Source organism: Rhineura floridana, chromosome 10 (assembly GCF_030035675.1).
Source record: "Rhineura floridana isolate rRhiFlo1 chromosome 10, rRhiFlo1.hap2, whole genome shotgun sequence".
In the NCBI taxonomy this organism is placed as follows: Eukaryota; Metazoa; Chordata; class Lepidosauria; order Squamata; family Rhineuridae; genus Rhineura; species Rhineura floridana.
In genome coordinates this window covers 12,988,400-13,004,990 of record NC_084489.1, presented here as the reverse complement: position 1 = coordinate 13,004,990, position 16,591 = coordinate 12,988,400, and positions in this window count along the sequence as shown.

Sequence of the window (16,591 nt, the reverse complement as noted above, 5' to 3'; positions counted from 1 at the left end):
AGCCAGTGCAGATCATGCTTAATGACATCACTGAGGCCCACCCCATGAATCACTTGAGCCCGCCCTGTGACATCATGAGGGCCAGCCCCCAAAATATCAGGATTTGGGATGCTTCTGACCTGGCAACCCTAATTACACTATAGTGGTTTTATATTTCGTTTATTTCATTAAAACATTTTTACCCCCCTCTTCAGCTGAAAAGACTCCCAGAGTGGCTTACCTATCAATTTAAAGGATGACAGCCCCTCCCCCCAGACATAAAACCTAAAAGGCACAAACAAATGGAAAAAGGGATGGAAAGGAAGGATAGATAGTTATCCATCTGCTACACTAGAGTTTATATCAAAATATCTCATGTGAACATGAGGATTTTCTTGGTTTCCATTGGTCAGGAGAGGGTAAGAGTAGATAAAAATATTCCTGAGACTTTCAGATTTCAGAACTGCCCAGTGGTCAAAAAGGACCATCTTGTGTAGCAATACAGAGATAATGATATTGTGCCCAATTGTGGCAACCCAACTTTGTGGACAGGAATGCGCATCCCTTACCATTATAGATTGGATTGGTTAGCTTGTTGTTGAATGTACATCTGCATCTAAACTGCATCCATTCAAGGTGCTGGTATAAAGCCTTACACAATGCAGCATCCTAGTAGCTGAAGGAACACCTCTTCCCTATGAGTCTACATGGGCCTTAATGTCATTTATGGAGGCCCTCCTCAGAGTCCTTCTGCTGCTGAAATTTGGTGAGTGGCAACAAGAGTGAGGGTCTCCTAAGTGGTGGTCCCCTGCCTTTGGAATGCTTTCCTTTATGATCCTTTTGGTACCAGGCAAAGAGTTTTCTTTCCCCCCCCCTTCAGCTTTTTAGTAGCTTTAACAGGTTTTTTTTTGTATTTTATAGTTGAACATTTTTCTCAGCTGCCAGTTTGATACTGGTTGTTGGCATTCATTGGCGATCTCTTGTGGCCGAGTAAGATTGTCTTCCAAGATAAGGACTTTGCTTGGAAGACACCTGTGCAAGAATTTGTTTTATTTGGGGAGATCGGCACATGACGATCAACACACAAACTTGACAGAAAAAGGCGTTGATCCAATGGCATGGATACCACGATGATTGGAAGTCTTTTACCTGCTGCAGCCTTCATCCGCCTTCACAGCCGTTGTAACGTACACATTGTTATCTTCCATTTGTTCTGCCGTTGAGGACTTTCTTGGATCGTTCTTTGTCTGGTTCCTCTCCCTTGACCTTACCGCCATGGGTGATTAGAGGCTTCTTGGATGGGTAACACACATACTTAAGCACATAAATCAATAATCTGCATATATGGATCTCAAACCAGCAAGGCAAACCAAGCATGAAATCACGATTTAGCACTTGGCTATAACTCCCTTGGTGGACTGGGGCAATTTTTTTCTGCCTTGAAGGTAAAGGTGAGCCTCTCTAGTTCCTTTGATGAGAAGTCTCCTTTTTTTAATTTTGAGAGTGTTATATTAATAATCATCAAAAGAACTCTGTATCCAGCTTTCTTAGCTCAGCCATAGCAATGTGGAAGTGGTAAGGCTGCAAAAACAAGATTGTGGACTTGGACCTGGAGCAGAGAAATGAATTAGGCACCAATCCAGTGAGTTTCAGAATGAAACATTGACCATGAAAAAAAGCTTAGATCAATGTTCCTTTACCTGATGCCCTCCAAATGTTTTGGACTACAACTCCCAGCAGCCACAGCCAGCATGGGCAATGGTTGGGGATGATGGGAGTTGTAGTCCAACAATCTGGAGGACACCAGGCTGGGAAAGGCTAGCTTAGGTGCATATTACCAGGATCTCTAGTGTCTTGAATGGAGCGCTTACTCTTTGCAGCATGGATGTGACAAAGGCCTCTTATACTTGGCACATTTCAAATGCTTGTTTTGTATGACTTTATGCAATTGAAGCATCCGGTACCTTTCTGGTTTTATAAATAGTGCCTTGTCCATTTTTCAGTCTACTTCTCTGCTTACATTGTTAAAATGTTCCTCTCTAGTACACAGTATTTTAGGCTCTCAGTAAATATACAGATGTTGCTTCCTCTTAAGAACTGTAAGAAGCTATTTCTGCTATTTTGGTCATTTGTTCATTCATGCTTATGCCTATACTGTGCAAATACATTTGGTATCAGACACGACACACTTCTAAATTAGGACAAGGTTGTGTCTTTTGTAATAGAATTCTGGGCCCATTCACTGACAGTGGCAACTGCAAAATTGTGCTCTTGAAGGTTTCCTACTGTTTTCTTTGCAATCCTTTGCATATACTCACCAGCAGAAAATGTTCTTTTTTAAAATTGAGAAATAATTGAATACAGAGCCACATAAAAATGTTGATATGATCCTGGGCAATGAGAACAGAATTGCATGTAGCTTGAATATTTTAAAAGGATCTGACAAAATACTCTCATTTTTATATACTTAACTGAAACCCACAGTGGATATGTGGGCCTCCCCACAGCAGTCAAACCTACTGCATTCTGTTTGCATTTCAAAGAAAGGTGTAGTTCCATCCAGCAAGACCTCTATTGAAAAAGCACTCTCTGGACCCCACTGTGTTGGATAATTTCCAACGAGGGTCAAATCAGCTGGTTTTGAGCAGGGTATTTGAGTGCATAGTGGCATTGCAGCTCCAGGGTTTCTTGGATAAAATGGATTGTGTAGACTAGGGTTCATTTATTTATTATTTATTTATTACATTTATATCCCACCCTTCCTCCCAGTAGGAGCCCAGGGCAGCAAACAAAAATACTAAAAACACTATAAAACACCATAAAAACAGTCTTTAAAATATATAAAAACAAAACATATTTTAAAACATGTTACAACAAAACATCATTAAAAACATCTTTTTTAAAAAAAAAGTTTTAAAAACATCTTATAAAGCAATTCCAACACAGACGCAGACTGGGATAAGGTCTCAACTTAAAAGGCTTCTTGAAAGAGGAAGGTCTTCAGTAGGCACCAAAAAGATAACAGAGATGACACCTATCTAATATTTAAAGGGAGAGAATTCCAAAGGGTTGTGCCACTACACTGAAGGTCCGTTTCCTATGTTGTACAGAATGGACTTCCTGATAAGATGGTATCTGCAGGAGGCTGTCACCTACAGAGCGCAGTGATCAAATGAGTATATAAGAGGTTAGACAATCTTTCAGGTATCCTGGTCCCAATCTGTATAAGACTTTGTACAGCAAAACTAGAACCTTGAACTTGGCCCAGTAGCAAATGGGCAGCCAGTGCAATTCTTTCAGTGGCGGGGTGACATGTTGGCGATACCCTGCCCCAGTGAGCAGTTGTGCAGTTTGCACCAGCTGCAGCTTCTGGACCAACCTCAAGGGCAGCTCCACATACAGCGCATTACAGTAATCCAGCCTGCGGGTTACCAATGCGTGGACAACAGTGGTCAACCTATCCTGGTCCAGAAATGGCCACAGATGTCTTATCAGCTGAAGGTGGTTAAAGGCACTCTTAGCAATTGAGGTGACCTGGTCCTCTAGTAACAAAGATGGATCCAGGAGCACCCGCAGACTACGAACCTGCTCTTTCAGAGGGAGTACAATCCCATCCAAAGTAGGAAACTGACCAATTATCTGAACTCAGGAGCCACCAGTCCAGAGCGCCTCCATCTTTCTAGCATTTAGCCTCTGTTTATTGGCCCTCATCCCCCCAACTACCGAGTCCATGCAGCAGTCCAGGGCCAGCACACCCTCTCCCAATTCAGATGTTAAGAGAAATAGAGTTGCATATCATCAGCGTACTGCTGACACTTCACTCCAAATCTCCTGATGACTGCTCCCAGGGCTTCGTATGGATGTTAAACAACATCAGAGACAAGATGGTACCCTGTAGCACCACATAGCACAACTGCCAGGGGGCTGAAAGACAATCACCCTTGGTATTCTCTGAAAATGACCCTGGAGATAGGATCTGAACCACTGCAAAACAGTGCCTCTGATACCCGTCTCACCAAGTCAACTCAGAAGGATACCATAGTGAATGGTATCAAAAGTTGCCAAGAGATCAAGTAAGAATAACAGGGTCACACTCCCCCTATCCTTCTCCTGATAAAGGTCATCCATCAGGGCGAACATGGCTGATTCAGTTCCATAACCAGGCCTGAACCCAGATTGAAATGGGTCAAGGTAATCTGTTTCATCCAAGAGTACTTGCAATTGCTGCACCACAACCCTTTCTATAACCTTCCCTAAAAAGAGAGTACTTGTGACTGGGCAATAGTTGTCACAAACCAGTGGGTCCAGGGTGGGCTTTTTCAGGAGCTGTGAGATCACTGCTTCTTTCAGGGAGGCTTGGACCACTCCCTCCCACAACAATGCATTGACCACACCCTGGATCCACTCTGTCAACCCTTCTCTGCAAGCAAGGGCAAGAGTTGAGAGAAGATGTTGCTGGCAGCAATGTCACAAGCACCTTATCCACATCATCAGGCTTCATCAACTGATATCAATCCCAAGAAGTTGCACTGAACGCCTCACTGGGGACTACAGAAGATGTAGATGGGGCATCAAGATTGCTATGGAAGCAAGCAATTTTGCCCTCAAAGTAGTTTGCAAGCAATTCACAGTGGGCCTCTGAAGTGTCTAAAATTTCGTTTCCTGGGGTTGATGTCAACAGACCCCTGACAATATGGAAAAGCTCCACTGGTTGGCTACTTGAGGATGTGATGATGGCAGAGAAGTGGGCCTGCTTTGCTGCCACACAGTAGGCATAGTTATGATGTTTTGCTCATGCATGATCAGCCTCACAGCACATCTTTCACCACTTGTTCTCTAGCCATCATCCAGCCAGTGCTGGTAGGTCTCCAGTTTTCACCTGGAGATTCTGGTTTTTGGAATTCTCTCTGGGTCTCCAGGTGAGTCACCCCAATCTCCAGACTCTTAGCTTTCATTTTTTTAAAAAAAATAGTTTCTAGGTGGTCTGGTTCAAGAGATATATATCAAAAGGACAGCTGCCCTCTATGCAATTTCTGCTCTAAGCCCTGCCCTTTCAGGCTTTTAGCCAATAAGTGTGTCACTGCATTTATTTGGCAGAAAACCAATACTGGTATTTTTTTTAAATGATCTTCAGTGACCAGCTGGTTTTGGCAATAAACTATTATATGGGTATATCTATGTTTACATCTCCAGTGTGTGTATATATGGAATATTTCCAACAACCCTGTGAGGTAGGGTTGGAAACCAAGGCAGCTCACAACAAGAAATAAAGCCATTTAAAATCCAATAACCATAAAAACAAGTATAAAACAGTTGCAAAACAGCTTAAAGTGGCATGATTCTGAATTTTGGGTTGGGTGAATGAAGTTTCCTATCACTGAATTACAGTCCAGTCCATGCTACGCTGTTTGAGTAAGCCCCACTGAATACATTGGGATTTGCTTCTGAGTAAACATTTCAGTATAAATATCTTCACAGGTTGTGTAAAAAAGAAACATCTTTGACATTCATGCTTATATAAATATTTCTTCATTGTATGTCTCAATATGTATCTGATTTCACACTATGGTTGTACATTATTATTTCTTCTACATTGTAAGTGTGCCCTTCTTCCTTGGGTGTTGTCATGGTACCCCTCTGTTGTTTTCACCTTGAGGGGCAGATTAGGCTGTGAGATGGTGAGTAGACCATGGTCATCCAGTAAACTTTGTAGCTGATTTCCATTTTAAAAAAATAATTAAAACTATTTACATGCAGGCAAAGTTTATGAACTAGATCCACAGAATACATTTGAAGCCACATCCAACTAATTCATGACTTCTTCCAAAGAATCCTGTTATAGTTATAGTTATAGTTCCCACCACCCTTAACAAACCACAGTTCCCATGTTTCTGTGGTAGAATTCATGTGCTTTACATGTATGTTGAATGTGCTTTAAATGCATGGTGTGGATCTGCCTTAGTATGATGTGCATTCATTAATTAATTGAAAAGAACAATTTTTAAAGATACTTTTTAAACGGGGAGGGCTGTAGCTGAGTGGTAGGGCACATGTTTTGCAGGCAAAGGTCCAGAATTCAATATCTGGAAAAAACTATTGCCTGGAATCCTGGAGAGCCAATGCTAGTCCATGTTATTAGTACTGAGCTAGATAATAGCAAATGGCCTGAGTTAGTATAAAGCAGATTCCTTTGTTCCTAAAAGAGGAAAGAAACCCAAGGGCCACAGTAATTCTGAAATTTATTTATGTATTTTACTTAACAACATTTATATATCGCTTTATTGTAAAAAAAAAAACCCCTCAAAGTGGTTTACAGAAGGAATTAAAACAATAAAATTATGTGCACAAAGAGTTAAAGACTGGTATTTAAAAACATTCCAAATAATAAAACCAACAATGAGCAGAGCAGAGGTATAATGTGCTGATAGGGTCTCACACATATCAGCAATTGTGCTGTAGCATTCTGCACTAACTTCAGCCCCAGGGTCAGGTCGTGCTGTATGGGGATTTCTGTGACCTTGGCTGACTGGCTCCTAGGTTTTTTTAGTTTTAGTTTTTGGTTAGGAATCCTGACTAGTTGTGGGATGCAGCATTTTCTACCTTACCCACAGGAGTCTTCTTGTGGTTGGTATGATATTGCATTTAGGAAATCATCACTGTCTTTTGTTTTCTTTTTCTATTTGCATTTCATTTACCTTTATCCTCACTCCCTTACATCCATAGAAGCAACAACAGTGGTTCCATGTGCTCAGCTCAACCCCTATAAACCCACTGATGATGCACCTTGCTGGTTGCATGATAGTTTGTTTCTTGCCCAACAGTGGTAAAAGAGAATTCACATCCTGGGAAGTGTGGCTGCAATTGCTGTTGCTCCCAATCTACTGCCTCTGAAGGTAGACCAAACCATGTGTGTTTTCCCTCTGCCAATTACTCACTGGAATTGGGTTGGCTGTCAAAGTGAGTTTATAGCAGCCCACAGAGTAGGCAGGAAAGGGTAGGGAATCTTCTTAACTTTACTTATTTATCAAACTTGTCTCTGCTTTGGAGCAGCCACATTAAAAGGCAGGGGCAGAGTCCTGTGGAATTCAATGGGTTCACTCCCAGTATGTGGAATTAACATTGCAGCTTTACTCCCAGAAAAGTGAGTATAGGGGAGAGAGAGAGAGAGAGAGAGAGAGAGAGAGAGAGAGAGAGAGAGAGAGATGGACTGCCTTCAAGTCAATCCCGACTTATGGCGACCCTATGAATAAGAGGAATAAGTGTCTGGCATGGGTGTGGCCCCCTGATTAGCCAAGCCAAACAGCTATTAGTCTGACTTTTAGAACACTGACAGTTGGTTTTTACTGAGCATGCCTGCACTTATCATAAACTCCAATGTTAATTTTCTTAAATTAATTAAAAATCAGCCATGCTTTTATTTTATTTTTAAACTGCAGAAGATGAAGGTCAGAGTATGGGGCAAGGTCTATAATAGGATTACAGGTACTTTGTGAACATGGCTGGGGTCTGCATTCTTTTACTCTTGTTTTCAGACTTTAAAATCTGGATTCTCCCTTTGTGTTTTGTGTATCGCCATGAAAATTTAGTGGGTTGTTAAGATACCGTTTCTGAGTTCAGGACTATAAGTTTTGTAAGATTTTGTTTTGAAATGAGCTTATGGGAAGCAGAAGAATAGCATGGGGAGATATTTAACATGGTGGAATGTGAAAAATCCATGCTGGCTAGGGTTACCAGAACTCCAGGTTTTTAACTAGAGGTATTGTCTTTTTGCATTCTTCTCTGATAACATCTCTGACTTCATTCCATAGTTCTTCTGGTTCTCTGTCAACTAAGTTTAAAGCCTCAAACCTGTTCCTTATTTGATCTTTATATGCTTCTGGGATGTTATTTAAATTGTATTTTGGCATTATGATTGCTTTGTTGGTCTTCTTTAGCTTTACTCTGATTTTCGATACAACCAGTTCGTGATCTGTACCGCATTCTGCTCCTGGTCTTGTTTTTGCAGAAAGTATGGAACTTCTCCACCTTCTGCTACCAATTATATAATCAATTTGATTCCTATATTGACCATTTGGTGATGTCCACATGTATAGTCGTCTTTTCGGTTGTTCAAAAAATGTGTTCCCAAGAAACAAATTTTTAAAAGCTTTAAAAACTTTTTTTTAAAAGAAAAGGTTTAAAAACATATTAAAAAGCAATTCCAGCACAGACACAGACTGGGATAAGGTCTCAACTTAAAAGGCTTGTTAAAAAATCAAGTTCCTTATCACTTGAGGGTACAGTTTTCCCTTGTTGAGTAAGCCCCATTGAATACATTGGGACTTGCTTCTGAGTAAACAAACATAGGATTGCACTATAAATATCTTTACAGGTTGTGTAAATAATAAACATATTCGATAGTCATGCTTATATAAATATTTTGTCATACTGTGTCCCAATAAGTATCCGATTTCACACTATGGTTGTACAATACTTCCTCTATGTTTTAAGTATGCCTTGGGGTGGTCATGGTTCTCCATTGTTTTCATCCTGAGGGGCAGATAGGCTGAGAGATGGCGAGTAGCCCATGGTCACCCACTACAGTTTATAGCTCATTTCCATTTTGAAAAATTAATTAAAACAATTTACATGCAGGCAAAATTTATTAAGTGGATTCACACAATAAGTTTAAAGCACATCCAACTCGCATTTAAAGCGCACGACTTCCCCTAAAGAATTCTGGGAAGTGTCTTTTCCCCCTCACAGTTATAGTTCTCACCAGTCTTAACAAACTGTGGTTCCCATGATTCTGTGGTGGGATTCATGTGCTTCAAATGGGTGTTGAATGTGCTTTAAATGAATGGTGTGGATCTGCCCTAGGTAAGATGTTCATTCAAGAGTGAATTGAAAAGAACAATTTTAAAAGATCCTTGTTACTCTTATTCATTTCTCAGACCACTTTCTGAAGTGAAGGGTCAAATCTGTAAAGATGTTTGGAGCAGCCACATTAAAAGATAAGGGCAGGGCATTCCAGGCGGGGAGTTGCCAACCCTACTTGGAGATGGATGTCCCTGCAGAGGATCCCTAGTCAAGCTTTACCAACAGCACAATCCAAACTATATCTACTCAAAAGTCAGTCCTGTTGAGTTCTATGGGGCTTAATCCCTTAGTAAGTGTGTTTAGAATTGCAGCCTTCAGGAGCATCCATCCTTACTCCTGAATGCTCCCATCTAACATCTCCACAACACTAAGCTCCTTTGTCCCTATAGTGGCTTCTGGTGACTGGCCTGGTCTGAAGGCACTTAAACCATTCTTGCTGAAAGCAAGTAGGCTAAATTAAATGTTCCCTACCCAGGCTCCATCTTTTAGCTAACATTTCTATTTTAATATCCAATCAGATATTTTTTTTAATTGTATGCTCCAATCAACTGTGATTGATGCTTAATGTATCATGCTTAATGACATCACTCAGGCCCACCCCATGACATCACTCAGGCCCGCCCCGTGACATCATTCAGGCCCGCCCCATGACATCACCCAGGCCCGCCTCCATGACATCACTAGGGCCAGCCCCTCAAATCTCAGGTTTTGGGATGCTTCTGACCTGGCAGCCCTCATGCTGGCTATGGTACACAGCCACTCTCATGGCTATATAATTATGTGCAAAGAGTGTTTTTTTGGGGGAAATTTCATGCACATGTGCCTGCTTATTTCCTCATGAGCTTTCCAGTGAACTGCTGTGTCTCATTTGCTTCGGGCTCAGCATGCTTTTGAAATTCAGTTTCTGTTATACCTCTGCAAAGAGGGAGCATGGAATGTTGTGACATTTTAGTCAAATTCATTAAAGATGAAGTTGAAGACTTTGTAGAAGAATTGCGTATATTCAGTCCTGCTGTCCTCAGTCATGAGTCATGATAAATAGCTATGTTTATATTGATCCTAGCAGCGCAGCATATTGACTGAAATTAAGTGGACCCAGAATAGTCGTGAACATTGTGAACAATCTGCTGGCCCACTGTGCAGTCAGAACACCTGTAATGGGCTGTCCAGGATTTGGTTTGTATGTGTGCGAGCACAGATTAAAAGGAGACTGTAAAATTATTCGTTGTCAACACTCAAAACAGATTGATTTTGGCCTGCATATTTGTGTCATGGTGCATAGCATTCAATAGCCTGGAGGCTGGATTTCATGCACATACTTCCACTTAAGATGAAAATTGGACAATTTCAACAATGTACATGGGAATCTAAAAACCTTCTCATTGGACTTAATGTCATTTATTAACTTATTAATGTGAACATGTACACAGTAATCCTCAGACAAGTTTGACTGAAGCCTGTGCATATACAATCGTGCTTCTAAATAAGTTTCCTCCTCATGGGAGAAAATTGGTGACATCTTTTGGGTGGATCTGGGGCTTGAACAGGGAACATCAGATTGTAAGGTTAGGACTTAGTGATCTGTCTAGGTTTCTGTGTGTGCTTAAGCCTTAGAACCCTTCCACAGGCACAAAAAGTGAATATGGGTATCCAGCATGTGTTGAAATGGAAATGGACTGCCTTCAAGTCGATTCTGACTTATGGTCAGAATAGGGTTTTCATGGTAAGTGGTATTCAGAGGTGGTTTACCAGTGCCTTCCTCTGAGGCTAAGAGGCAGTGACTGGCCCAAGGTCACCCAGTGAGCTGTGTGGAGATTCAAACCCTGGTCTCCCAGGTTGTAGTCCAACACTCTAACCACTATACCACACTGGCTGTCTTAGAAACATATAAGACATTGTAATGGCATTATTCAGAGGAAGGCAATGGTAAACCACCTCTGAATACCACTTACTATGAAAACCCTATTCATAGGGTCGCCATAAGTCAGAATCGACTTGAAGGCAGTCCATTTTTTTCAATGGCATCATAAGCTGCATGTACACTTTTTTAACATATGTGTTCAAAAATTGTTTGAAAGATAAAATGTATAATATGCTATTTTTGCAAGTAATTTAAAAATCCCTGCATGTACACTTTTTTATAATTATAACTGAAATTGTTTACTGTGCATGCCTGCCAAGATCTTGATTTGATCTTTTATTCTAGCTCTCCTACATACACAGAAAAAAGGACTTTTGCTACTGTGAAATCTATAAACTTACTCAATTTATGATATTTTCAGACAGGCAACAGTTTTCTGCACTTGCAATGGGTTCTAGCTATTGCCTGGAAGCCAACAAGTATCTTGTCAATCACAACCCTGACTTCACTTGTTGGCTACAAAGCTGAAACAGTGGGGTTAGAGCAGTCAGCTATGAGCTCATTTAAAAGAAGTTGTGGAGGGGGACTGATATTTTGGTGAATCAGACCACCTAGGACCTTTTTTAAAAAACAATGAAAGCTGAGAGTCTGGAGATTGGGATGACTAACCTGGAGACCCAGAGAGAGAACCCTCAAAATCTGGAGTCTCTGAGTGAAAACCAGAGACCTGACAGCCCTAACTGTGTTCCATCCATGGTGGAGTCATGGTTGATGAATAGGTCTTTTTCAAGGGCTTTGCCAATACTGTAGTAGAACACCTTGCCCCTTGAAGCACAGATAGTTCCTTTTCTGATTTGTCTTTTGCTACCTGGTTAAAATATATATATATTCTGTCAGATTTTTGCTAAAGTCATGTTTACTTGTGTTCTCCGCCACTTATGCTTTTAAATAGATTTTAATGTGTATTTTTTGTATTTTTATTGTTTTATTTAATATATTTGTATTGTGTTTTGATTTTGAATTGTAGTGACCTGCCCTGAGTGGTGCATGGGGACAAGACAGAAATGTTTACATAAATAAACTATGTATCTTGGAGTATCACTCAGCTGCTCACGTAGAATGACCCAGTTTCAATCTAAAATGCCAACTAGTCACTTTGTTTTAAGTGCTGTATTTCCAAGACAATTTCCAATGAAGGATGAATTTCATAAACATTTCCTTTTCACAGAGATACTACTGAGGATATATGAGTTTGATTTCATCACTGATTGTTTCAAGCTATGGACGAGGCAAAGAAAGATCTTGATATACTGCAAGATTTGTGGGAGGAATTTTGTTTAGTCATGCCTGAAGGCTATAAGTTAGATATGGGAAATGAATCAAATTTAAGCCTATTGAGAATCACAGAAGTGTTTCCCTGCTGTCCATAGGACGGAGTGGAAAGACTTATTAATAAGAGTGCAGATAGCACATCCTTGTGAGAGCTGTGTTCTTAAATGAAGACGGGCAGCAAGATCCAGCGTAGTAACTGGGCTTGCCTGTCATCTTTGCCAGATTTCCCCTGTGAAATATTGCATTTTGCTTTCCCCTCTCATCAGCCGTTATGCTGAGACAGAATGAGAGCATGGAGATATATGGAAGGATTTGGGACCAGCTTGCTAGGGATCCAGGCAACAATAGCAGCAGTTGTCAAAACTGAGCTCCTATGGGCTCTAACAGAATGCCTCCTCCAATCAACCACCTCAAGCCCTACGATTGGCAGGAAAGATACTGTTGGCAGTGCCAGCACTGGGTTCTGCCTGGTTGGTACTGACCCATGACAGGGCCTTCTCAGGGGCAATTCCTCATTTGTGGAATGCTCTTCCTAGGGAGATGCATCTGTTCCCCTCATCATAAACTTTTAGGAGGGATCTAAAAACATGCTTGTTTACTTAAAATTTACTTAAGTTTACTTAAAATTGTTTTTAATGTTTTTAATTGTTGTAAACCACCCAGAGAAATTCGGCTACGGGGCGGAATACAAATGTAATAAATAATAATAATAATAATAATAATAAATAAATAAATAAAACAATAATAATAATGATGATGATAATAATAATAATAATAATAATAATAATAAAATTATTAGCTGTGAGGATATGTGACTGTTTTAAAAATGTTTTTTCAGAAGTGCTTCATGTTTTAAAATGTTTTAAATAGGCTTTTGCTTTATTTTTAATTGTATTATTTTACTACTTTGGTATTTGCCATCCTGGGCTATTTTGGGGTAGAAATTTAATTTAAAAAACCCTTCCAGCCCTTTTAGTGTTGCTGCATATCTGCTGACTTGGTTGCTCACTTCACTTCTTCTAACAGCAGAGAGAAAGCAAGGAAATTACACTAGAGGAAACTTGTAATGCCGTCCCTTTTCCTTTTAGCTCTTTGAAGAAGCCAGAAGATAGGTTTGTTGGAGTGGTAATGGTGGGTGGTGATGCTCAGACATCTGGAGGTAGTGCACCTATAATCATGGTTCCAATACCTGAGGCTGTAGTCACCTGGAGTCCTCTGAAGATGTGATGGCTGCTTTCAAGGTTCCAGGTTGCCATGTGGCCTGGAGTTTGGAGCAAAGCAATACCGGCTTGCTGAAGACAGTCAATTTTGTCTCACTTGGGTCCTTTATTTTCTGAGAATCCATGCTATATCTTCAGCAATCTGAGCACTATGCATCCAGCAGAGGGGGGATTTCATTCACTCCAAGAAAAAGTTGCTGTTACTCAATGCTGTTAGTACCTCTGTGGCAATTTACCTTGGCAAGATCATCAGGATGCACAGTGCCTTCCACTGCTGAGGGTGTCACACTGGTGCGCTTTTTAAAAATAATTTGATAGTAAATTACTAGCTTGAACATATATTCAATCAGAGAGTGACTGTATTTCTAAAGATATCCCTAGATATTTATAATATTGTAGCTAACAAATATCTAAAAGAATAGCAAACAGAATATAATAATGGACCTTCCTAGGCAACTATAATTTCCTAACAGCATCCTGGACAGAAGAGACTATGCAATTTCTAACAGCCTGCCAGACAGAAAAGAAAGATTGTGCAAAGTCTTCAGCACTCATGGAGAAATGTTAGGAAGAATCTTGCTGTTCGATGACTGACAAACTTAGCTTATAGTGATTGTAAGGGATAAAGCATAAGCATGTACCAGGGGAAACCAACTTAGTGGTCTCCCAAATTTGTGGACTACAACTCCCATCAGCCCCAGCCAGAATGGCCAGTGCTTGGGGATGATGGGAGTTTTAGTCCACAACATCTGGAAGTCACAACATTGGCTCCCACTGGCATACACTATAACAGTTCATTCTCATGAACAATTTTGCTGCTGCTTAATGCATTGGGGACATTAAACACATGTTTGCTTAGTGTTTGTGATGCTGTGCTACAAGCTCCAATGGGTTGCAGTGAGTGTCATTTAGAAGTGGAGCCAGGGAGATGCTGGAATGGAAAGTCCTAAGTAATTATATACTGCTGATGTGTCAAGGATGAGGCCAGAAAGAAGGCTATAGGTGGGCTCGTAGAAGCTGCTGGAAGAACCTTGGCATTTAAAGAGACTTGATAGCAGTAGTGTAGTGGCAAATTCAGAAGTGCAGGGTCCCTTCATGTTAGTCACAGCCACGCTCCCTCTCCGCTTTTTTTGCTGCTGAGTTGAGAATGAGATCCTTGTTAATGCCTTCACCCATAACAACATCCCTAGGAGCCAATAAGCATGAAAAAGAAGAGTGTTAGCTACTGAGGAGAGTCTTCTCAGTGGCTGACTTACCTCCTTTCACTCTGATTGGCTCCAGTCAGCAGGAAACGACAAGGAAGCATGCTAGAAGACTCTTCCTTTTGTACTCCTTTTGTACTCACAGGATGCTGGAGCCACAGGGAATTCTGCTAATGCAAAACTATTTCTGGCTGGTAAAACAAAACAAATCTTCTTGAAACTTCTCTAGAAAAGGATTTACTGTGTCATATTAGCAGGTTTGCATGGAAAGCTTACTTGCCATATGGTTAAATAAAGACTTCAGTCTACAGGAAAATCATCTAATGGTTTAGGAGCATGATGCTTATTACACAATGTGGGTATTCAGGAAGTTCATAATTCTCAATAATTAATATTTAATACAGTTTAATTAATAAATGGAAACAAAAATGTGCCATTAGTTTTACCACTGAAATCACTGTTTGCATACCCAATCTGCCAACATGACGATTCTGGCTGCTGGAGGGGAATGGGGCCAGGAAGCCTCATGGTATGAGCTCAGCCAAGGAACATATTGTGGAAATGAAATCTACTGAATCTACTGAATATTTAAGGGTAGGGAATTCCACAGGGCAGGTGCCACCACACTAAAGGTCCATTTCCAATGTTGTACAGAATGGACCTCCGGATAAGATGGTATCTGCAGGAGGCCCTCACCTGCAGACCACAGTGATCAACTGGGTATATAAAGGATAAGATGGTCTTTCAGGTATCCTGGTCCCGAGCTGTATAGGGCAACTAGAACCTTGAACCTGGCCCAGTAGCAAATGGGCAGCCAGTGCAATTCTTTCAGCAGCGGGGCAACATGTTGACGATACCCTGCCCCAGTGAGCGGTCTTGCAGCTGCATTTTGCAGCAGCTGCAGCTTCTGGACCAACCTCAAGGGCAGCCCCACATTGAGCGCATTACAGTAATCCAGGCTGAAGATTACCAGTGCGTGGACCACAGTGGTCAGCGTACCCCGGTGCAGAAATGGGTGCAGCTGTCTTACCAGCCGAAGCTGGTAAAAGGCACTCCTAGCCACTGAGGTCACCTGGGCCACTAGTGACAAAGATGGATCCAGGAGCACACCCAGTCTATGGACCTGCTCTTTCAGAGGGAGTATGACCCCATCCAAAGCAGGCAAGTGACCAATTATCTGAACTCAGGAACCACCAACCACAGCGCCTCCATCTTGCTAGGATTAAAACTCAGTTTATTGGCCCTCATCCAGCTCACCACCGAGTCCAGGAAGCAGTCCAGGGCTTGCACTGCTTCTCCCAGTTCAGATGTTACAGACAAATAGAGCTGGGTATCGTCAGCGTACTGCTGACACCTTGTCCCAAATCTCCTGATGACCTCTCCTAAGGGCTTCATATAGATGTTAAACAGCATGGGGGACAAGATGGTACCCTGAGCCACCCCACAGCACAACTGCCAGGAGCCCAAAAGATAATCACCCAATGCTATTCTCTGAAAATGACCTGGGTGATAGGATCAGAACCACTGTAAAACAGTTCCTCCAATACCCATCTCACCAAGTCGGCCCAGAAGGACGCCACAGTCAATGGTATCAAAAGCAGTGGAGACATTAAGTAGGAGTAACAGGGTCGCACTCCCCCTGTCCTTCTTCCGATAAAGGTCATCCATCAGGGTGACCAAGGCCAATTCAGTCCCATAACAAGGCCTGAACCCAGACTAGAATGGGTCAAGATAATCTGTTTCATCCAAGAGTACTTGCAATTGCTGCACCACAACCCTCTCAATCAGCTTCCCTAAGAAGGGGGTATTTGCAACTGGTCGGTAATTGTCTCAGACCAATGGGTCCAGGGTGGGCTTTTTCAGGAACAGTCAAATCACCACCTCTTTCAGGGTGCCTGCAACCACTCCCTCCCACAACAACACATTGACCACACCCTGGATCCACTCTGTCAACCCCCCTCAGGAAGCTTTAATAAACCAAGGGCAAGAGTATATGTTGCTGCCCACAATGTCACAAGCACCTTATCTACATCATCAGGCTGCATCAAACAATCCCAAGACGTTGCAGCAGGCATTGCACTGAACACCTCACTGGGGACTACAGTAGATGTGGATGGGGCATCAAGACTGCTACGGAG